Source organism: Harmonia axyridis, chromosome 5 (genome assembly GCF_914767665.1).
Source record: "Harmonia axyridis chromosome 5, icHarAxyr1.1, whole genome shotgun sequence".
Lineage (NCBI taxonomy): Eukaryota > Metazoa > Arthropoda > Insecta > Coleoptera > Coccinellidae > Harmonia > Harmonia axyridis.
This window is the reverse complement of record NC_059505.1, coordinates 28,268,780-28,289,086: the sequence shown is the minus strand read 5'-3', so window position 1 is coordinate 28,289,086 and position 20,307 is coordinate 28,268,780. Positions and strand designations below refer to the sequence as shown.

General features: G+C 38.9%; 2 non-coding genes across 2 annotated transcripts; both read right to left on the bottom strand.

The window, feature by feature from the left end:
* Positions 1–4,675: 4,675 nt before the first annotated feature.
* Positions 4,676–4,748, bottom strand: Trnaa-agc. Its single transcript has one exon. It is a non-coding gene; the product is annotated as a tRNA-Ala (tRNA).
* A 76-nt stretch (positions 4,749–4,824) lies between these two features.
* Positions 4,825–4,897, bottom strand: Trnaa-agc. Its single transcript has one exon. It is a non-coding gene; the product is annotated as a tRNA-Ala (tRNA).
* Between the last annotated feature and the right edge of the window lie 15,410 nt (positions 4,898–20,307).

The window sequence follows — 20,307 nt, the reverse complement described above, 5'->3', positions numbered from 1 at the left end:
AATAAGTCCAACTAATAAAAACACATTTTTTCTTGAAAATTCGATTTTATTCGTCAACATAGTTATCTTCAAGAGGGAAAAATTTACCCCAAAGCTCCTCTAACATATCAATAATTTTCAAGTCTGTAGAAATATTCGTCTTTGCTAGGGATTCACGGCTTGACTTGATATTCAATGATATTCAAGCTACTTGACTTGAACTTGAGTTGATTTCAAGTCGAGCCCAATTCAAGTTTCTTGAATATCAAGTCAAGCCGTCAATCTCAAGTCTGCTTATTTCCCTGAAAAACTCTTTTGAGGTCTGCAAAAAGCCAGTAATTTCTGGTGGGTCAGATTTGGAAATTAAGCTGGGTTGTGAAGCAATTGGATCTAATTCGTACAATTTGACTATGGTTTTCATCGATTTGTTACAAGGAGCATAGTCAATACCCGAAACTCGTAAAACGGTAAAGTAAGAAAGATCCGAAACCGTCAAGATAGAAAATTAAAACGACAGCATGGTAAAAAGAAGCTAAATATCTAGGGGTTTTTCTAGTCGAAAAATTGAACTTCAGCAGACTGCTAGAAGATAACAAGAAAAAGACAAGAGAGTTGCACGGTCGACTGTACCCTCTACTCAACCCAAACATCGAACTATAATTGGAAAATAAGTTAAAGTACATAAATACAATTCTTATACTAAGAATATGTATGCAGGAGTCACTTTGTAAAATATTGAAAACTACAAGAAGGAATAATTGCCAATTACATTAATAACAACAATCAATAAGAAGAGTGGTTAGCGCCCCATGGTACGTACATAAGCAACTAGCAAATCATAGAAGAATTCACACAATTGAATATTTGTCGAAAGAGTAAACAAACGAAGAAGAAACACTACAGGAGCTCGACAATAGTGAATTAAGAAGTGTAATTAGAATACCAATAATAAAGACAAACGAGAGGACCTACATCTCCGAAAAAAGCGAATAGTCCAAAATCATGACAAGCAGAAGGGAAAAATTCTCTCTAACAATCAATAGTAGAAAAACGGTAAAAGTATAGTGGAGGAAATTAAATTTCAGTCCGCAGTCAGCTGCCACCACTTCTAGAGAAGACCGTTGAAAGAAAATATACCTTGTTCAATATTGACTACAAGAAGGAATTATTGCAAGGTACACTAAACACAGTAATAAGTTCAGCGATTAATGCATGGTACATAAAAGACCAGCAAATCAGAAAAGAAATCACAATTGAATCTTCGAGGAAAGAGTAAACAAATAAAAAAAAACATAACAGGAGCTGGATGATAGTGAATTAAGAAGGAAAATAAGAATACCAATAGGAAAGACAGACAAGAAGACCTACTTGTCCCAAGAAAGCGAAGATTTCACAATTATGACAAGCAGAAGGAAAAACATTCTCTGTAACAATCAATAGTAGAAAAACGGTAAGATTATAGTGAAGGAGAGAATTGTATTTCAGTCTGCATACAATAAAAAGGCATAGGTAGGTAGTATGAGATAATTATATTTATATGCATACATAAAACGTCCATACACATTAAAGAATAGCTAGCTGCCACCATTTCCAGACAACACCTCTTAAAAGAAAATATACTCTTGGCATCTGGCCATTCCAAACACCGTCACCGGCAGAATTCGTATTGACGTCGGCACATCTCCACGGAGAATGCACGAGAGTATAAATCACCACCCTTACCGCTCTCAAGATGAACTTCGTCACACATTCTCAACCTCCCCCGTCATCTCCACCCCCCGCGCTCATCAACCAACCGTTACCACCGCCAGCTAGAATATTAGGTTCCGACTCGACAAAACATCGTGTACTCGCCTTTATATTGGCGCGAAGATACGCAAAGATTGCCAAATTAATTAGGTCCAAAAACGGTGCAGGACGGGAGGTAGAGAGGTAGAGGCGCGCGTTATTCTGACTTGAATAGCGTCGGACGACGTTTAGGGGTGGCAGAACGGGCGACATCAGGGTGTGTGCGGCAATACGGGATACGGCGGCCCAACAAGATATAATCATCGTTTGATTAATAGCCTCGCATAATGCCGGCTGAGAGACTCACGGCCTACCGCGCGCGCGAGATGATTAATTAATGTATGGCCGTTCGCGCGGAGAACGACGTCTGGCGAGCCGCTAAAATAATGGTTTCGGTTTCTTCATTTTTCGGACGGGTGATGGATGCAATTTTTCCGGAACGGATGTATACGGTGGGATTAGGAGGGGGTGCGAGGTGTGTGCGAGGCGTTGGAAAATTGGTGGTAAACAGTTTTTTGAGCGTGAGCGTTCGGCGAACCGATAATTTCGTTGGAATATTTGTTATTTTCGGATTTTTAGCCGGGAATGAAGAGTTGGACGAATGGATTTCAAGTCAGCTTTATGTTTAAATTTCTTTATTAAATTATAATAGGGATGTTGCGTCATATAATAGAATCAATGAATTTAGGTTTTCCACATTAAAGGCCGTTTTTAAAATACTACAATAGAAGAAACTCGTAAAACGGTAAAGACATAAAAGCAGAAAACGTCAAAAAAGAAAATCCAACGACAGCATGGAAAAAGCAGCTAAAAATATCTAGGGGTAACCCTAGATAGCAGCTAGAAGATAACAAGAAAAAGTCAAGAGAGTTGCACGGTCGACTGTACCCGATATTATACCCAAACAGCATACTATAATTGTAAAATAAGTTGAAAATCATCAATACAGTTCTTATACTAAGAATTATGTAGGTATGCAGGTCGCAGGAGTTACTTTGTATAATATTGAAAACTAAAAGGAGGAATAATTGCCAGATACACTAAATGCAGCAATAAGAACAGCGGTTAGTGGTCCATGGCACATAAGCAACCAGCAAATCAGAGAAGAACTCACAATTGAATATTTGAGGAAAAAGTAAACAGAAAAAAACTCTTCAGGAGTTCAACAATAGTGAATTAAGAAGAAAAATAAGAATACCAATAAGAATGACGGACAAGAGGACCTATTTCTTCCATAAAAGCGAAGAGTCCAAAATCATGACAAGTAGAAGGGAAAAATTTTCTCCAACAATCAATAGTAGAAAAACGGCGAACCGATCGTTTCGTACTGATGTTTGTTATTTTCGAATTTGGAGCCGGGAATGGAGAGTTATGAGTTGGACGAATCAATTTCACTGCAATTACATCAAGTTTCATGTCAGCTTTATGTTTGAATTTCTTTATTAAATTATAATAGGAATGTTGCGTTATATTATAAAATCAATGAATTTAGGTTTTCCACATTGAAGGCCGTTTTTAAAATAGCATTTTCATTATCTTATTTCTCGAATTCAATTTAAAAAAATAGATAGATTTGAATTGTGTTAATTCTTATCGACTAGCACGTGACTGCGAACGCCAATCAGGGCAATTTGACGTCATAGCACTGAAACGTTTAGAACATAGACAAACTAATCTTGTCCAGAACTAGTTCATCTATGGTTTAGAACGTCAGATGATATAATCAAACTTAGATGTCTAAAAACATGGTGAATGCACTCGTCAAGTTTTGAATGCAATGACATTCGACCAAATTGAAAATATTAGTTTTAGTTCGTGGCGGCGCCGCGATGTCATATTTGTCATTTCGATCTTTTTTCCGTTGTTTTTGATTGGATACATTAATTGAAACCCGATACGGACCAAACAAAAGCGACGTGTAACCGAATATGATCGTGCAAAGTCGCGAAACAAAACACGAAACGTTAACTGGAATGAATTCAAATATTTGTAATAGAGAGAGTTTATTGGTATTTCAATTACAAGAATTACTTCCATAGATCATAACTATAATGAAAGATATACATATAGGTACATAATGGCACAAAACTCGTAAATAATAAATAACAAAAATCTTAATTTGTTGATAGCGCTACCTACAGTTGATATAACGAAGTTTAACTAATATTCTCAAAATTGGCAAAACAAAAGCTAATCAGTTCATACACCTGGTTTTTAGACATCTTAAATCAAACCAACTTGACTGTCAATATCAGCTGATATTAGTTCAGTTTGACAGACCGTTAGCACGTGGGGATCATAGATAAACTAGTTAGTTTGTCTATGGTGGTGACTCTTTTATGCAGTGACGTCACCATAATACCGTGACAGAATGGAGTGTTTCAGAGGGAATTTTGTAAACTTTTTTTAATTATGTATTCTTTATTGGTACATTTTGTATTTTTCCATAAGAATTTTTCTTTCGTGTTCATACATATAGGGCTTATCTACAAATTGAAAGCAATTTCAAAATATAGGCAACATACCTATTGGGTGAACTATCGAATTTTGTTGTCGGTGATCAATTGGATCAGAATTGTGTGGAATTGTTATTATTACTCATTGGATTGAGGTCATGGTGGCTCTGTTAGCCTGCCGGGAACTACGACCAAATTGATCTTTTGTTCTTAACCCTAACTATTCATATAATCACAGGGAGGTCGTCGATACGGTTAATGAAATTAATGACATCTTTAGGAGCCTTGGCTATTATTTCGAGTATCCAGAGCTGATTTTCCCATATGAGTGGTACTTGAGCCAGTCAGCCTCGAATATTTGCACACTATGTTTTCGGCTGTGTGGAACTTGTAAATAATTACAATGTCCTAGTTCAAAAACCAGTTCCCGAGATAATTTTTCAAAAAAAATTTGGAGGCGCCGGGCATCGATCCCGGTACCTCTCGCATGCTAAGCGAGCGCTCTACCATCTGAGCTACGCCCCCTGATACATGAAGAAGAAATAAACGAATTTAAAAATTACACTGTCCCAGTTCTCCGAAGAATTTTTCAAAAAAGATTTGGAGGCGCCGGGCATCGATCCCGGTACCTCTCGCATGCTAAGCGAGCGCTCTACCATCTGAGCTACGCCCCCTGATAAGAATTCATAACAGAGTGGCCCATAAGTATTGTGTTGTCCGAAAACAAATATAAACGAAAGCATATCAGATTTCAATAGGCGTTGCCTTCTATGAGGCCCTGCAGGCAATAAAGTCGACCACTCGTTCCTAAGCTAACCTTGTTTATGAGCACCTTTTCAAAAATGTCTGCCATATTTAATGAATTAATAAAATTACAAAATTCTTCTAATATATTCAAGAGTTCATATCATGATTAGTTTATTCGGTAAATACAACAATAATCTACTAGTTTACAGTGCCATAAGCATACTTACTGATTATTTATTTTTTTCAGGAATACGTCGTTGAATAATTCCATCCTGGATGAGGTGAGTTTCAAATTCTCCTAAATTTCATGATCTCTACTTGAGTGTTATTCCCAATAACAATGTGGTGATAATAGAGAAAATGTAGAATTTATGTAGATTGCGGACTAGAACCATAAAAATTTGATCACATCTCATATATGTATGAGGTTAGGCAAGAAGTAATTTCGTATATTTCGCTTTATTTAAAAGCTTCATAAAAAGTATTCGTCCAATAATGTTGATAACGGAAGTTCTGACCGAGTGTGCTAATATGCACCGTTCTGTTCGAAAATTTTTTGTCAATGAAAATCTAAATGCCCCTCTCGTTGAAGCCCTTGAACAATCAATGTTCACAGCTCTCTATTGAGGCCCAATTTGTACCTCCAAGCGCGTTGGCCATATACAGGAAGAGGGGGTGGTCACTTGGTGCCAGGTCCGGACTATAGAGTGGATTCCCATCCGAGCTCCCGGAGTATCTGGACCATCATTCATCTCATATTCATCAATACTGGCCACTTCTGTTTGATCGACAGCTTCAAAAAGTAGAATTTCCACAGTAGAAAGCAAAATTCAGTGTTTCATCATAGCGGATTACTTCATAGTAGAGTATTCCTTGCCATTTCCACCAAACACTTTCCTGGCCGTCTATCCTCGCTTGGTCCAGGTCTGAGCCGCTTCTTTGGCTTCAGTTATCATCCGCTTCAGAAATGGGTCGATTCAAGAGCAATTCGCAAATGGAAATTCGGATGTTTTGTTGTGACGTAGGGGAGCAGCTCATAGTAGATAACTCGATACCAATCCCACCAAACACCCAGCAAAACCTTGGCCACCATTTCTGCCGGCTTTCCGCGTTTCAACCACTACCGTTTTCGCTTGACGTAGTCGTAAGTTTCAACTTTTCATCACCGGTCACCGACCGCTTCTAAAATGGGTTTATTTTGTTGCGACTCGTAGATGTAAATTCGGAAATCCATCATTCTCTTTTTACTACACTCAATATATAATAGAATTAGTTCTATGGTTCCATAAGGTACAATATTTAGCATATTAATGAATGGGCGCTCAAAAGTTCTTGATGCAAAGTTAGTGTTTATCTCAAATTTCTTAAAATTGTGAATGTTGTTTTTTCTAATTATCTGAGTTTTTGTAGGACGAAGATGGTAATGGCCAGCAAGCTTTTCATAGCAATAAAAAAAACTTACTTTTCGGCCGAACATCCGCCGTAACGAGTGTCGTCAGCCGAAAATTCCGTTCAACGTAGATCCACGGCGGGCAGATTACCGTCCGATTTACGCCTATTGGGCCATTTCCATTGGACGCTATCGCATTACATCGGACAATTGAAGCGCTGCACAATTGCGCCCAGTATATATCGCCGGACGATTCGCGCCATTTTACGATCACGGACGGAACAAGCAACAGCCTGCTCTCCTCCAGATAATAATTCTATTTTTCCCCATAACGCCAAGTTTTATTATTAATTTACCTTTCGGAGTTGCCGACAGCAGATAATGTTAACGGCACATACAAACAACACTAGTCCCTTTTTAATAACTGCCGCTCGCTCAAAGGGCCATCGGAAGGCCGTAACCGTGTTTCATTCCAGGTTGTTAACAGCACACTTCTAGGTCCCCGGCTGTATTGCCGGAATGCAGGGCCGGCGCGAGCAATTTTGGCGCCTGAAGGAAAGAATTTTTTGGCGCCCCTGCTGAAAAAGTACCGTAGAGCGGTGCGACTTTGCACCACTTTTTATAGTTTTCTTGGTGTAACTTTTTCGTTTTTTTGTTGAATGAGTCCTGTGCTAAATTTGAACATTTTAGTTGTCGACTGCTGTGGTTAGAATCAGATGAAAAGATGCACACTTCTTTTTTTTTATTTTTGAAAATTCGACAAAGTGACCCGCAAATCGGTGCGAGTTTGCCATTGCCTTAAAAATGCATTTTTTGGCAATTTAATGGAGTGCTGGCGGTATATGATAGTGCACTAATGCCTCTGGGTTCGCCCATATATCTTTTGTTAATTTTATTCCAAAGAGTTCTTCTGGGATTGTTGTACACTTCGGAAGCTGTCTGTATTGAAATGTTTTCATTTCGAACTGCATTGATTGCTTGGATTAGTGTTTTTTCCGTATAATTACTATATTTCCTTGCATCCAACTTCTTTTTGTATCGACGACCCGTTTTTGTGCCTCAAAATAAAACAGGTGAAACAAATTTGGTATGTGGCAATGTCTCCAGACAAAGGGCCACAATAGAAACATTTACCGAATTGTCGAAATCCTATTAACCAAATGTTTTCAGTTTTTTTTTTAACGTGAAGTTTAATGAACGTAAAGTAAGCTGCTAAATATATAGATAAAAACTTCAGCAAAAACTCTGTCTCCCCGTATAAGTGTGGTGATTGGTTTATGTGTTTGTTTACAAAATAAGCTGACACATTTATATTGAAGGACTTCTTCTTCATTCAAATAAAATCCTTTCATCCTTCCTCTTCACCAGAAGCTGAGAACGCATATATTGTAATTAAATCTGAAAACAAAAAAGAAAAGAACCAGAAAGGAGCAATAAATGTTATAATTTCCATCATATACAACATTGAATGATGGCAATTGAAATCACCACAATAAATTGAAAGATAAGAAAGATTCAAATCGAAATTCATAAGCCAAAAACTAACTAATGATTTTCCAACATAATAAGCCAGAAAACAAACAGAACTCAATAGGCAATATATCAATACATAACCTGCTAAAAATCCTCTTTCAAGGAGTTGTTGTTCAGTTGTCTTGCGGGTTTCTTGAAGAAGGATGACCGCCGCGTCATTGTCTATGACCAATGTCGACAAAATAAATCACTCCTGTTCTTAGAAATCCCTTCAATATTCAAGTAAATGCTACCAAATCTGCTCCAAAATCGGGAGGGTTTATTCAACCAGGACCGATTCTCCAAGTGATGATTTTTCGAATCCTCAGTTGTACCAGGATCGCTACAGACCCCTTATATTGGGGAATCATCTCCCGTAGATTTATACTGATTGTATTCTATTAAAAAAACGTTACAAAAATACAAAAAAAAACATGACAACTCCTTGACAGTAGTATATAGTGTGGTTAAAGGTTCCGATTCGTGATTTCTGTAAGATTTCTGTAAGATGTTGCCAACTTTACGAAAACAAAGTGAAATTTAAAATATTAGGCAGTTCGGCAAAGTCACATCCGTTGGCAAAATCACACCGCTCTATCGTATCAATAAACCCCCCCCCCCCCAACAAAAGAAAACCTCACCTCCTTGATTTTTGATTTCTCTAGAGATTTTGTTACTCGTTACTTTCTAAACTCGTTTCCACTGGTTTTTTTTTCGGACATTTTTACCTACAATAAATTCCTGGATTTCTTCGACCCCGATGAACAATGCGTGAGTATTATATCTGATTCTCACATTCACAATCGACCACATACGATGGATGAAAGATTACCTATCACACCACAAGATACAAAGGGCGTTAAGGCATGCAAAGCTTCGAAAACTAAATATGAATTAAAAACATAGTGTTGTTTTTCGTCTTTGTGAAATACATTCCATCCCTCATTCAATTAGGGTAATAGGCACTGCTGCTTATTATTGGTTGGGCTGCCATGTGTTATTTATTGAACAGGCGGCTTAGTAAAGACGGTGTGGAGATTTCTATTGCAGGGAATGTTGATAAACGCAGCAAAGCGGACCAACCTCATGTTGTTTTTAAGAATCAAGACTAGATTGTTTCAGAAATTTGAAAGGGCGGCCACAAACTGGGCTAAATTGCCGCCCATCGAAAAGGGGCGCCTGAAACAGTCGCTTCACTGTTTCTCACCCCTAACGCCGGCCCCTTCCAGAATGGAACGTCACGGAAGGGCGTTATTGTTTCCAACGGCGTTTATTCGCAAAAATAAAAACGCGCCCCGCGATAATGCGAGAGCAGATTGTTTGATGTCCGTTTTATGTACGCCGCGTATATTTTTCTGGAGGAACGGACGTAATTGCACATTAGCCGGGGCGCGTGTTACGACTCGGATTATAGAACGGATGATGTGTGTCGGTCGACAGGCCGATTTTTTGATTGTTCGCGATATTTTTACGACATAACGAGATTGGCCGTTAGTCGGGATGTGTTTTGTCCGAGTTCGTTCGGTTGTGAGGTAGCCGATCTACTTAGCTGGCAGATTCATTTACAGCCCAAGAGCTTACGATGGCCAGACCTTTGTCGTTTTATAAAAGGTTTTTTCGGCTACCGTCCGGGAAGTGCTCACTTCCCGGACGCTTTTTCTCTGAGAAAGTAGCATTTCCCGGCCTAGTCCGGAAAGTACGTACTTCCCGGACTAGGCCGGAAAAGAATCATAGAATCCATAGCAACCTGACAGTTCATATGAAATTAGTTGTCAAAAATTTGCATGTTTTTTGATCGCAATCGCAATAAAATATGGAAAGCAGCAGCGATGTTATTCTACATGGTTGCCGAAAAAATATTGTACGCAACACGCCCGAAAATGGTTTTTTTGGACTCACAGACTTCCAGGCTTTCGTTATTTCCAAATCAATTTTTAGATAAAAAATGTATGAAACATATCTAGATTCAAATTTTGTAGAAATGAGTAAAAACCATATAAATAATCAGATTGCCGGAAGGACACTGCTCTTGTTATAGAAAGCTCAATTTTTATATGCTCATCAACAGTTGAAACCATAGAAATATTGAGACTCTTAGGTAAAAAAAGGTTTTAGACCATTTTTTGTTATTATTCTAATAGAAACCATACGATGTTATATATTTTTGAAATCAGGAAGAATTAACCTTTCAAAATATGGCACAGAAATTTAGTGTTCCCATTCGAAAAAACATATCTTTGGGTCATAGCTTCGTAATTAAAACCCTTTCGAAAACACGAGCACGCCACTGGCTTCTACTTGAAAAAGTGCCTGCATAATGTTTAAATTTTCGGAGCTCTAGCATCAGTATAAGCAATTTTCGCTTACAACTCGAAAACAAAAGAAGGTGGCCAAAAATGAATACTACCCTTGTTAGTTTCTCCGAAAAAGAGACCGAGAATAGGGTATCAGATTTTGTCTATCACCTCAGGTTCAAAAGTTGTAGTCCGTAAATTTCGAAATTTGCCCACCCTGTACATGTCCCCTACACAGGTAAAGACTATCAGCGACTAGAGAGTTTTGGGTTGTTGTTACTTTGGCAGGTATATAAAACAAATGAGCTTCATTCTTTAACTATTTCATACACCTTCACTACCTGTTACCTGCCAAAGTAACCACAATCCAAACTCTATAGTCGCTGGTAGTCTTTACCTGTGTTGGGGACATGCACATAAACATATTCATTTTTTATAAAATGACAAAGGTCTGGCCGTCGTTGCTCTATTGGCTGGTAAATCTGCAAGGTTGCAATATCAATTGAACTGTTAAAACTTAGAATATTTTCTTGCCCTCTATGGCCTCTATGTTTTTATGTTGTGAAAAGTAGACTGGTTGAGGCAATTTAAACCTCGCTGGGTGGAAACTTCTATCCGGGTGGGACAGATTTGAGTCACGTGAACACACCTTCGGGTATAATACACTATTTAATACTGAAATACCTTATTCAACCGATTGTTCGGAATTTATTGAATACATTGGACAAAATTAATTGGACGATATAGAACATATCAGGCTTTGTCCTCTGCCATAGTCCCATCCCCTTTGTCAGAGTCCCGTACTTCTATGAGTATATTGGCTCAAAGTGAGGCTTTTCTAATGCCTAGGTCATATAGCATTTGCCTTGCACATATATCAAGATGGACCGTGATGTAAGCATCGCTCAGGAGCTGAACATCGATTATAAATATATGGACCGTTTTGAAGCATTTGCGGAAGCTGAACTAAAAAAGTCTGATGTTCTGACGCAAAAAAAAGAATTCATAGACAAATTTCCATCTGCGAATCATTACAAAATCGACCCATTTCTGAAGCGGGTGGTGACTGGATATAAAAAATAGATAGATTACTGACGTTACAACAATGTCAAGCGATAGACATCATGGTTGATAGCCATCGAAGCGGCTTAGACCAAGACCAAACCAGTATTGACGGCTGCTGACTGGCGAATGTCGGCATGGAATACTCTACTATGAGCTGTCTCCTATTGTCAAAGGCTAAATTCTGCCATCTGCTGCAAACAACTAGACCGTTTGAAGCTGGCGATAGAACAGAAGCGGTCAGTATTGGTGACTAGAAGACGAATAGTATTTTATAAGGACAACGCCAGACCGGACACACTTATGATGAGGTGCCAGAAGTTCTGGGAGCTCGGATGAGAAGTTATTATGCATCCACCTTATAGTCTGAACCTGGAATCAAGTGACCGACTGTTCCTGTATATAGCCATTAGCCAACGCGCCTGAGGTACAAATTTGTGTCCGAGTTTTTTGCCATGAGAGACATGGTTTTCTACGACACGGGCATTATGAAGTGAAATTCTTGTAAGCAACAAGTTTTCGAAAAAAAATGACGTATATTGACTTGAATTGATGATTGTACTACAACTAAAGCATTGAAATGAAGTGAAAAATATGAAATTACTTTTCCCCCAACTAATACATCATAACAAACTCTTATGTCTTGCTTGAAAAATCGTGGAATCAAAAAGTCATAGCTTTTTTGTTGACCTGGAAGTACTATAACACCCTAAAGCATCTGGTTGTAGAGGCATTAAACTGACTCTGGCATTAGTGTAAGTATTGAAAGAAATGAATAAGTCGATGTTCTTGCAAATATGCCATCTAAGTGATATCTTTGATGCCATCTTTGCTAGAGCTGGACGCTATAGGCACTTAGAGCACTACAAGACAGTAGTTCAGCATTGGGAGATTATATCCGAAATTGCAAAAGCAAAAACAAATTTGGAGAAGCTTTGAAACATTTTGGGATTGCTGATTGGACAATGCCATTCTGAGTACCTTCTGTACATACTTTCAAATGTTAAGAATTCGCTAGTCTTTGAGTTCACTCCTGAATAAGTCAGTTTCAAATCTTTATAAGGTCAGATTTAGATCATATGTGTCCATTAGGATCTTTTCGGAATAAAGTGGAGCAAAAAGTAACAATTAGATAGTTGAAATAAAACCTCTCTAACAAACTAGTAAAATATAAACAACCTGAATGACAGTTGACGCGTCAGTACAGTTGTGCCAACTAGAGAAAGAATGGCCACAATACGTTTAGGCGGGATTTATAAATGATCTATCCTCCGGACTATCTTGAAAGAATGTGTAGGAAACTCGGTTAGAATACGAATTCTGTAGGCTAAAACTTTTTGTGGGAGATTATGAGTCTAGGGAAGAGTGTCAGAATTTGTCAAACTTCCTGGTGGATCTTTCGAAAGTTGAGAGGTCAGGAACTTATCTTGATCTGACTAAAAACTTCCAACTTTTTCACGAAAGGCAATGCCACTTCGAAAAGCTCCCAACTAGTTCGAAGTTGGCGTGGAAGTGTTTAACAAACTTATCGGTTAATGTAAGATAATGACGTGTGATTGAAGAAATAAGAGCTGAAACGAGCAAAGGAAATCGTTGGCATAATCAGAGAACTTGAAATAAAAAAGTGATGATTGATCAAAAGAGCAATTTTGTGTTTTTTGAGCGCTCGTTCCCAGAACAGAAACCTGTCATCATGGTATCTCTATTTTTCGAATTTTGAGGAGGGAATGGTCTTAAACGATGAGTTCAATTGATTTGGGGTGAATCCGTGGTCAAATTCAATTATGTCCATTCGTAAACACGATAACTGTCGAACAGAAAGTTTGTGGATGAGTTAAGATATTCTATGCCATATTTGAATTGGTAAAGAGGAAACACCACCAAGTGACTGCTCAGTTCAAAACGAAATTAGATATATTTTTGCTTGAAAATTACTGATTTTTATGGGGTTTTCATGCAATTTCTTCAAATAATGATTCACATCGTAATATTTCATGTTATCAATTCGCGAATGAAAAAAACAAAAAAGTATTGATAATATGGTATCCCCAAAAATTATGAGGTATCTTAAAAATATTCGTAAAAAAATCCTACAAAAAATCATTACAAAAGAGGCAAAACTGACTCTAATTTTGTGGAAATTCACATAAAGTAATTCCTTTCGACGAAAGTTGGAATTATTGTTATATTTCTAACTTCTACTGATCATTCAATCGTTCTGGCAACACCGTACATTTTTCTGGTCCCTCCTCCCCTGGGCAAATATTGACAGATCACGAGAATGTCACATGGTGGTGTTCCATTTTGATGAGCAAAAACCGTCTAGGGTTTCCGTCAAAGAAAACATTCAAGAACACCATCCGAAAACAATACTCAACAGATTTTATTTTGTCAAGCTTGATGTGAAAAAATTCACGATGATCGCGCCACCAGAACCATAGGCACATAGAAAATACAAATTTATTTCTAACGAACGGTCACAAATGCCATCATTGGGACTTGGGAATTTGTCAATACTCCATTCAATGAATCTCTGTATGACGGATATGCGAGTGTACAGAAAGGTGTGCTCGTAGGAATAAATATCCAATGGCCCAGTGTTAATGACAGCTATTAATAATCGTTTGAACGCGTGGGACCAGAGGAAATTTCGATATCAAAATGTTGCACACCATTCATATTGCGAATTATTTATTGCTTATCCACTCTGAAGCCAATTCGAATATTTTCCAGTTCATTGAATATTGACTGACTATTTGAATGGAAGAAACGACGAAAATTTTACACAGGGGTTTATCTCTTTCATCTCACGGATTTATTTCAAGGAAAAGAACTCAATTGCTTCATTAATCAATTTTATTATAGCAACTTTATTGGGTTTGTATCATAAGAATAAAAAAAATCAATAGATCCAGTAAAAGGAGTTTCGTATGTCTAGATCAAAACCTATTCGTACTGCAAAATTTTTAGCAGGTTTAGCATAAGAATCGCCTTCACCCGCGGCCTTACAGATGATACTTGCACATAACAAGACTGTGTAACTTAAAGATGCCTAGTTATCATCTTCTAAGGTTTGAGTTTATGATTCGCCATGAGTTCTGGTCGATTCTTGAAGTGTATCGTCATGTTGGAGATAGTTCATTTGACGTTCTTACAGCTGCGATATTTTTTAGTTAGTCACATTTGGGCCCCTCAACTGAAACGCCAGATCCTATTGGTATTATATTGATGAAAGCTAATGGCACCTTTTCTGTACCTGTATTTTGCAGAAAGCAGTATATTTTGTTGATTTTCTTCATTGAGCAGAATACACAATGAAAGGTTAGTGGAAGGTTCACTCAAATTTGACGTTATGAACGAAACAATAACATACATGAGCTTTTTGGCGTTAGATTCAAATAAGACAGAGAAAAGTCCATGATATTTTAAAACTGGCATTTTTTGCTGACATACATTATAGGAGGGGATTTCAAAGTCTATCACCTATCATAGTCACTTGGTCAATCTATATAACTGGAAAACATTTCTGTAAAGCTACCTTTTGATAGAAGAAAAAGGAACCATGCTGCCATATACCTGGAGCTGTTACAGAAGCAAATTATTCAGAGAGTTCGACAACTCCCAATCACTGTAGATGATATCTGGTTTCAACAGGATGTTGTCCAAGTCACAACGCAAGAGAAGTCGTTAGTCACAAATATTTCAGAATGACTTATTCTTTCCCCTACGATTACAGGATTTATTTCCCAAGATTCCTTTTCGGGGATATCGGTTCATGGATAAGAGATCGATGAACTACAAATCTTATAGAATTGAGGTTACAAATAATACAACTTTGGGCTAGAACACCCACTAAGCGGCTTCTACGTGTTACTCTGAACAGAAGTTCAGTTGTCTAGTTGAACTGGGGTTCCCACTAAGGTCCCCACTACGGTCCACCACCTCCAACGATAAGCGTAAGTGAAATTTTTTAATACGATTGATACAATTGGAAGTTTTTTTAATGGCAACATAGTATTATTTTTGCCATTCTTTACGCCATTTGTGTTCAGCAACCTGCTGAACATATGATTAAATGACATAACCATGCCATTATGGTGTATCTGTTCATAGCGTATGACCTATTGTACATAAATGACATAAGAAAAGTAAAACATGAGACACAAAGTTGCCAATATCTGTATCTCGTCTCCCCTATCAGCCTTCCGAAATCCTCTACTAGATAAAAGCATAACATCCTCTCTTCCACTCTTCTCTATGTTCAGCTACTCTATACCAGTTATGACCCGCCTCCCTTCTAATGTTGTCTCCATCTTCTGGAGGGTCGGCCGGCGCTTCTTTCATGCAGTCTTGGCCTTCACTGCATATGATATGTCTTGTACATCGAGTATCAATCATCCTGCCTAGCAATTGCACCAGTTTTGTAAGCCGTCTCATCTTTTCTTATGAGGTCCCGGAAACTGACGCCTAGCATTAGTCCTTCAATAGTTTCAATGGTTCTCTGCATTGTTCTGAGAATGTTAGCGTTTCTGGAAGTTAGAGTAGTCGTCCCTATGCCATATGTGAAAGCCGGGAGAATAGAGCTGTTGAAAACTTTCAATTTGAAGTTTATAGGGTTATCAGGATTTCTGAGGGTGCAGCTGAGTTTGACAGCAGCGGCCATAGTTATACAGACCTTTTGTATTCCCATTTTAATCTGATGACTTAGATAGGTGTAATCCTAGATCCATCTTTCAATATTTGTAATTTGAGGGTTTTTAGCCTCAATCCTCCACACTGGCTAGACTAGTTGGAGGGTGGTTATTTTTGGGGTTAAATTTCCTTAACCTCAGTGAGATGGTTATTCTTACTCGGCCGTCAGAGCTTTGTTTGTAAACGCAGGATGTACCATTTGGAGGTGTGGTTGACATATAAGTAGGTGGGGCTGTGTCAGAAGCTTCACCACCCAATAAACTAACTCTTATGATATCTCCATTTCAATATAACCAATTCAAATTGCATCATTCCTATTGGCAAACCTTATGCATTGAATATCCTATATTTCCAAGGTAATTTTCTAGATATGCATAGTATACCTTCTGCAAGCTTCTAGGGCTGCATTGTCGGAGATGAAGGTGGCCATTTTGATAGGCAACCTTCTGAGAGGAGATGGCACCTGAAAGAGAAGAAGAAGATGGTACCTTGATTCTTCAATAACGGTTCATCAAACATAATTTATAAAAAAAATCATTGAATATATCTATAGGATTAGTCCTCTGCTCTTTTTTTTGTATAATAATAATAAATATCCATTTATAAACAACGAATCAAACAAATCTTGTACTTGAACGAACACCCTTAGATTTACCTTCCACCCCCATTAAACCTCAAAGAAGCCTTCCGCCCTAACCTATTCCCGTCCAACTTCGCATTTTTCCGTATCGCCCGCAAAAACGGCCGTCCCTTTTTGTATCTGTCTTGTAGGACGCCTCCCCTCCACCCCCCTCAGCCCTCGCGGCCATTCAATTTCCCGGGGAACCCGTGCCGAATTTAAATTGCCGACCCCGAACGCGTCGCGTCCCCGTCCCGGGCAATTATAAAAGCGAGAATTACGGAAAGGTGTAGTGAAATATTGAGGCGGATGCGGTCGAGCCCGGCTAAATGACTATCTGTCAACGCAGTCGTTCCGATTAGATTTAGCATATCGAGGGTCCGCCCGCCCGCGACCCGGACGCCCTCTACGTTTCAATCGTTGCCGAGATCGAAAGTAGATCCGTCAGGGTTATGAATGGGTCCGTCCGGTCGTGGAAACTGAGGGATAAAGGGCGTTTACGACCTGTCGTTCGGGGGTGAACCGCAAATTTCGGTTTGGCGGTTTATCGGGCTGAATTTTCAGACGTTACTTATTTTCTGATGAAATGACTGAGTAGTATGCCATGCAGGTTTTCGTGATCTCTTCCGAGCATTCCAACAGGAATTTGGGCGATGGTGGCCCTGATGTTGTTTTCTAGGTCTTCTATGCTTCTGGGACGATCATTGTAAACCTTGGATCTGAAGAAGCTCCAAAAGAAAAAATCTGGCTGGAAGCTGACAGTGTCGTTTCTGTCAACTCGGCACGTTATTTGATCATGATTCATGAGTTTCTCTTGTCTGAAATGGATGAAATAGTTGTAGATGACGTCTGGACTCCATAAGATGGGGCTACCCACACAGCAAGAAAAGCGATAGAGTTTTTCAGAGGGAGGTTTCCCGGGTGCCTCGTCTCCCTGAGAGGACATTTGAACTAGCCAGCGCGGTCGCCAGATTTGGCCGCTTGCGATTTTTTGTTTGGAGCTCCCTCAGATCCATGGTTTATAATGATTGTCCAAATCCAAGGTTTATAATGATTGTCCAAGGAACATAAAAGACCTCAAGAACATCGGGGGCAAAATCACCCAGATTCCTGTGAATTGCTTGCAAGAGTTCACGAAAACTTCAGAAAACGGCTTGATCGGTGTATTCTGAGTGAGGGCGCTCATATGCCAGATACGCTATTCAAAACCAAATAAATCTAAATTTCGAATACTTGAGCATGGGGAAAAATAATAAGTCACGAGCAATGAAAGTGACCAAATCGACAACTACTATTTCGATAGACGTTCAAATAGTAAACTGGGATTTATTCAGAAAGACTGGCAAGACAATAAATTCCTTGCTTCCTTATACTTTTCTGAAACTTGGCACACTTCAAGTGACTTCGAATATACTATAGGTATACAAAATAAAGAGGAAAATTCAATCACATAAAGAACAAGTTAAAATACTCATTTCATTAATCCCCCTACGAACTTCACTGACCTGTGAGAATCATAAGAAAGATAATTAAGAAGGGATAGATATAGCCAATGAAAGTAACCAAATTGACAACTGGTGAAACGTGAACTATTTTAGCCAATACATAAACACAACCACACCAACACATTTTGGGTCCAGAGACGATCCGCTTAATACTGTGGTTCCTTTGAAAGTACTGTCGAGCAATAAATTCCTTGACCACAAATGCTTTGTTGAAAACTTGGACAAGCCTTGTATAATCCAAATATTCTTGCTTCCTCTGAGTGACTTTGGATCTTCTATACCAGGTTCTTAGATTATTATTATTTAAACATTAATTCGAGTGGAGGTAGGTAATACCTATGCACTCAATTAAAAATTGAAAAATAAATAGTATTTTACAATAACAAAATATATACAAAAGAAAAAAAAAAGAAAACGTCTTCACAAAAGCACTTCACCTCAGTCTATCGTATGAATCTTTGAACGCGTTCACTGAACCCATATTCACCACTTCATCGGGAAGGTGATTCCAAGCTTCGAACATTCGTTTGGACAGGAAGTTCATTCGACAGGTAGTGCAGAACGGTTCTTTGGCGAGTTCCTGGCTTAGAAGGTTATTCTGGTTCAAAACGAACAGGTGCCGAAGGTCCACACCGAAGAAACCGTGCATCGCTCAGAGTCCACTATCAGATCTCCTCTAGCACGCCGATTCTCCATGCTGGTTAGTCCAAATAGTAATAGTAGGACAGTCAGGTCGAGTGGTGCAGCTACGGAAAGAGCGCTATATAAGATAGGCAGTCCTCTTGGCCTTATTGCAAATTGTCGTGATGTGCTCTGACTAGTTTAATTCACAATTAACCACCACGCCAAGGTCACAATGGCTTCTGACAACGGCAAGAGGTTGCCCCATGAGCGCATACGGAAGTTCAGGGTTATTCTTGTCAATGTGCATGACGCAATATTTCTCCAGGTTGAGAGGCAACAACCACTCTTCAGCCCACTGAGCAATCCTCTTCAAATCAGTCTGCAACTTGTTAGTCTTCACAGATGAGTTCATCCGAACTCTGGAACTAGAAGACGAGCTGTAAGGCACGTTATGGGGAGCTCTAATGTTGGGCACAATAGACCATTAGGTCGGAGTGAAACGAAACCTCCTTAATTAAATCTTAAATCCTAGTCGTCACAGATAGAACGTCGCACAATTTAGCATTGTCAGCGAACAGGAGGCATCCGGAGCTGATCAATCTGCAAATATCAGGGATGTTGTAGAGCAAGCACAGAAGCAGCCAGAGAACCGATCCTTGTATAACACCACTTGTGACCTGTCCATCCTGTGTAGAGCGTCTTACTCTGAACGTCCTCTCACTGAGGAAGGACTCGATCCAAGATAGCAAGTTACCCCGAATACCTATATGCTCCAGTTTGTAGATGAGACGATGGTGGGGAACCTGTCGAAGGCTTTAGCGAAATGCTAAGTACAGGACATCAATTAGTATACCCGCGTATAATGACTTACCCCAGTCAGAAGTTGCCACCAAGAAGTTGGCCAGGGTTGAGCGACCAGGAAGGAAACCGTGTTGCTAGTTGAAGATCAAACCGTTAGACTTAGCAAATTCCAGGATATAGTCAGCAATGATTCTTTCCAAGACTTTGGAGACCGTGGATTTTTCACCTATGAAATCCGGCTTCTTCCAATACCCCGTTTTTCCATCGGTTTACCTTGTAACATGGTCTACAACAACTGAAATCTGCTTTCCTTCCTAATTATGTGTCCGAGGTCACTTCCATCACTTCTTTCTCCTTACCCAATATTCTGAGAAATTTATTGTTCCTTATGTCAACAAATATCCATGATATTTTCAAGGTCCTCCGGTATAACCACATTTTGAGTGATTCAAGTTTTTCTATTAATTATACTTGTACTAATTTTAAGTCTAACGATTATGATTATGATTATGATAAGTGGAATTGTTCATTGAAAAACTCATTTGTTGATGTAATCGTAGATGGAGTTAATCATACTATTTTCAATAATAGCTATTGTGATTTGGGAATCACACGAACTTCAAACATCACAACCTATTTTCCACAATAAATAAAATGCTCAACTGGTCGTGTACACACAAAAAGGCAAAGGTTCCAATTCCAATTCCAATGTTTTTAAATTTGCCCTGCACCTGTCTAGGGCAGACGGGCGAGGCGTAATAACGTCTTGCCTTTTGCGACAATACACAAATTACGTCTCAGTTGCCACAAGTCCCTATCTGTCTCGGGAAAAGGTCGT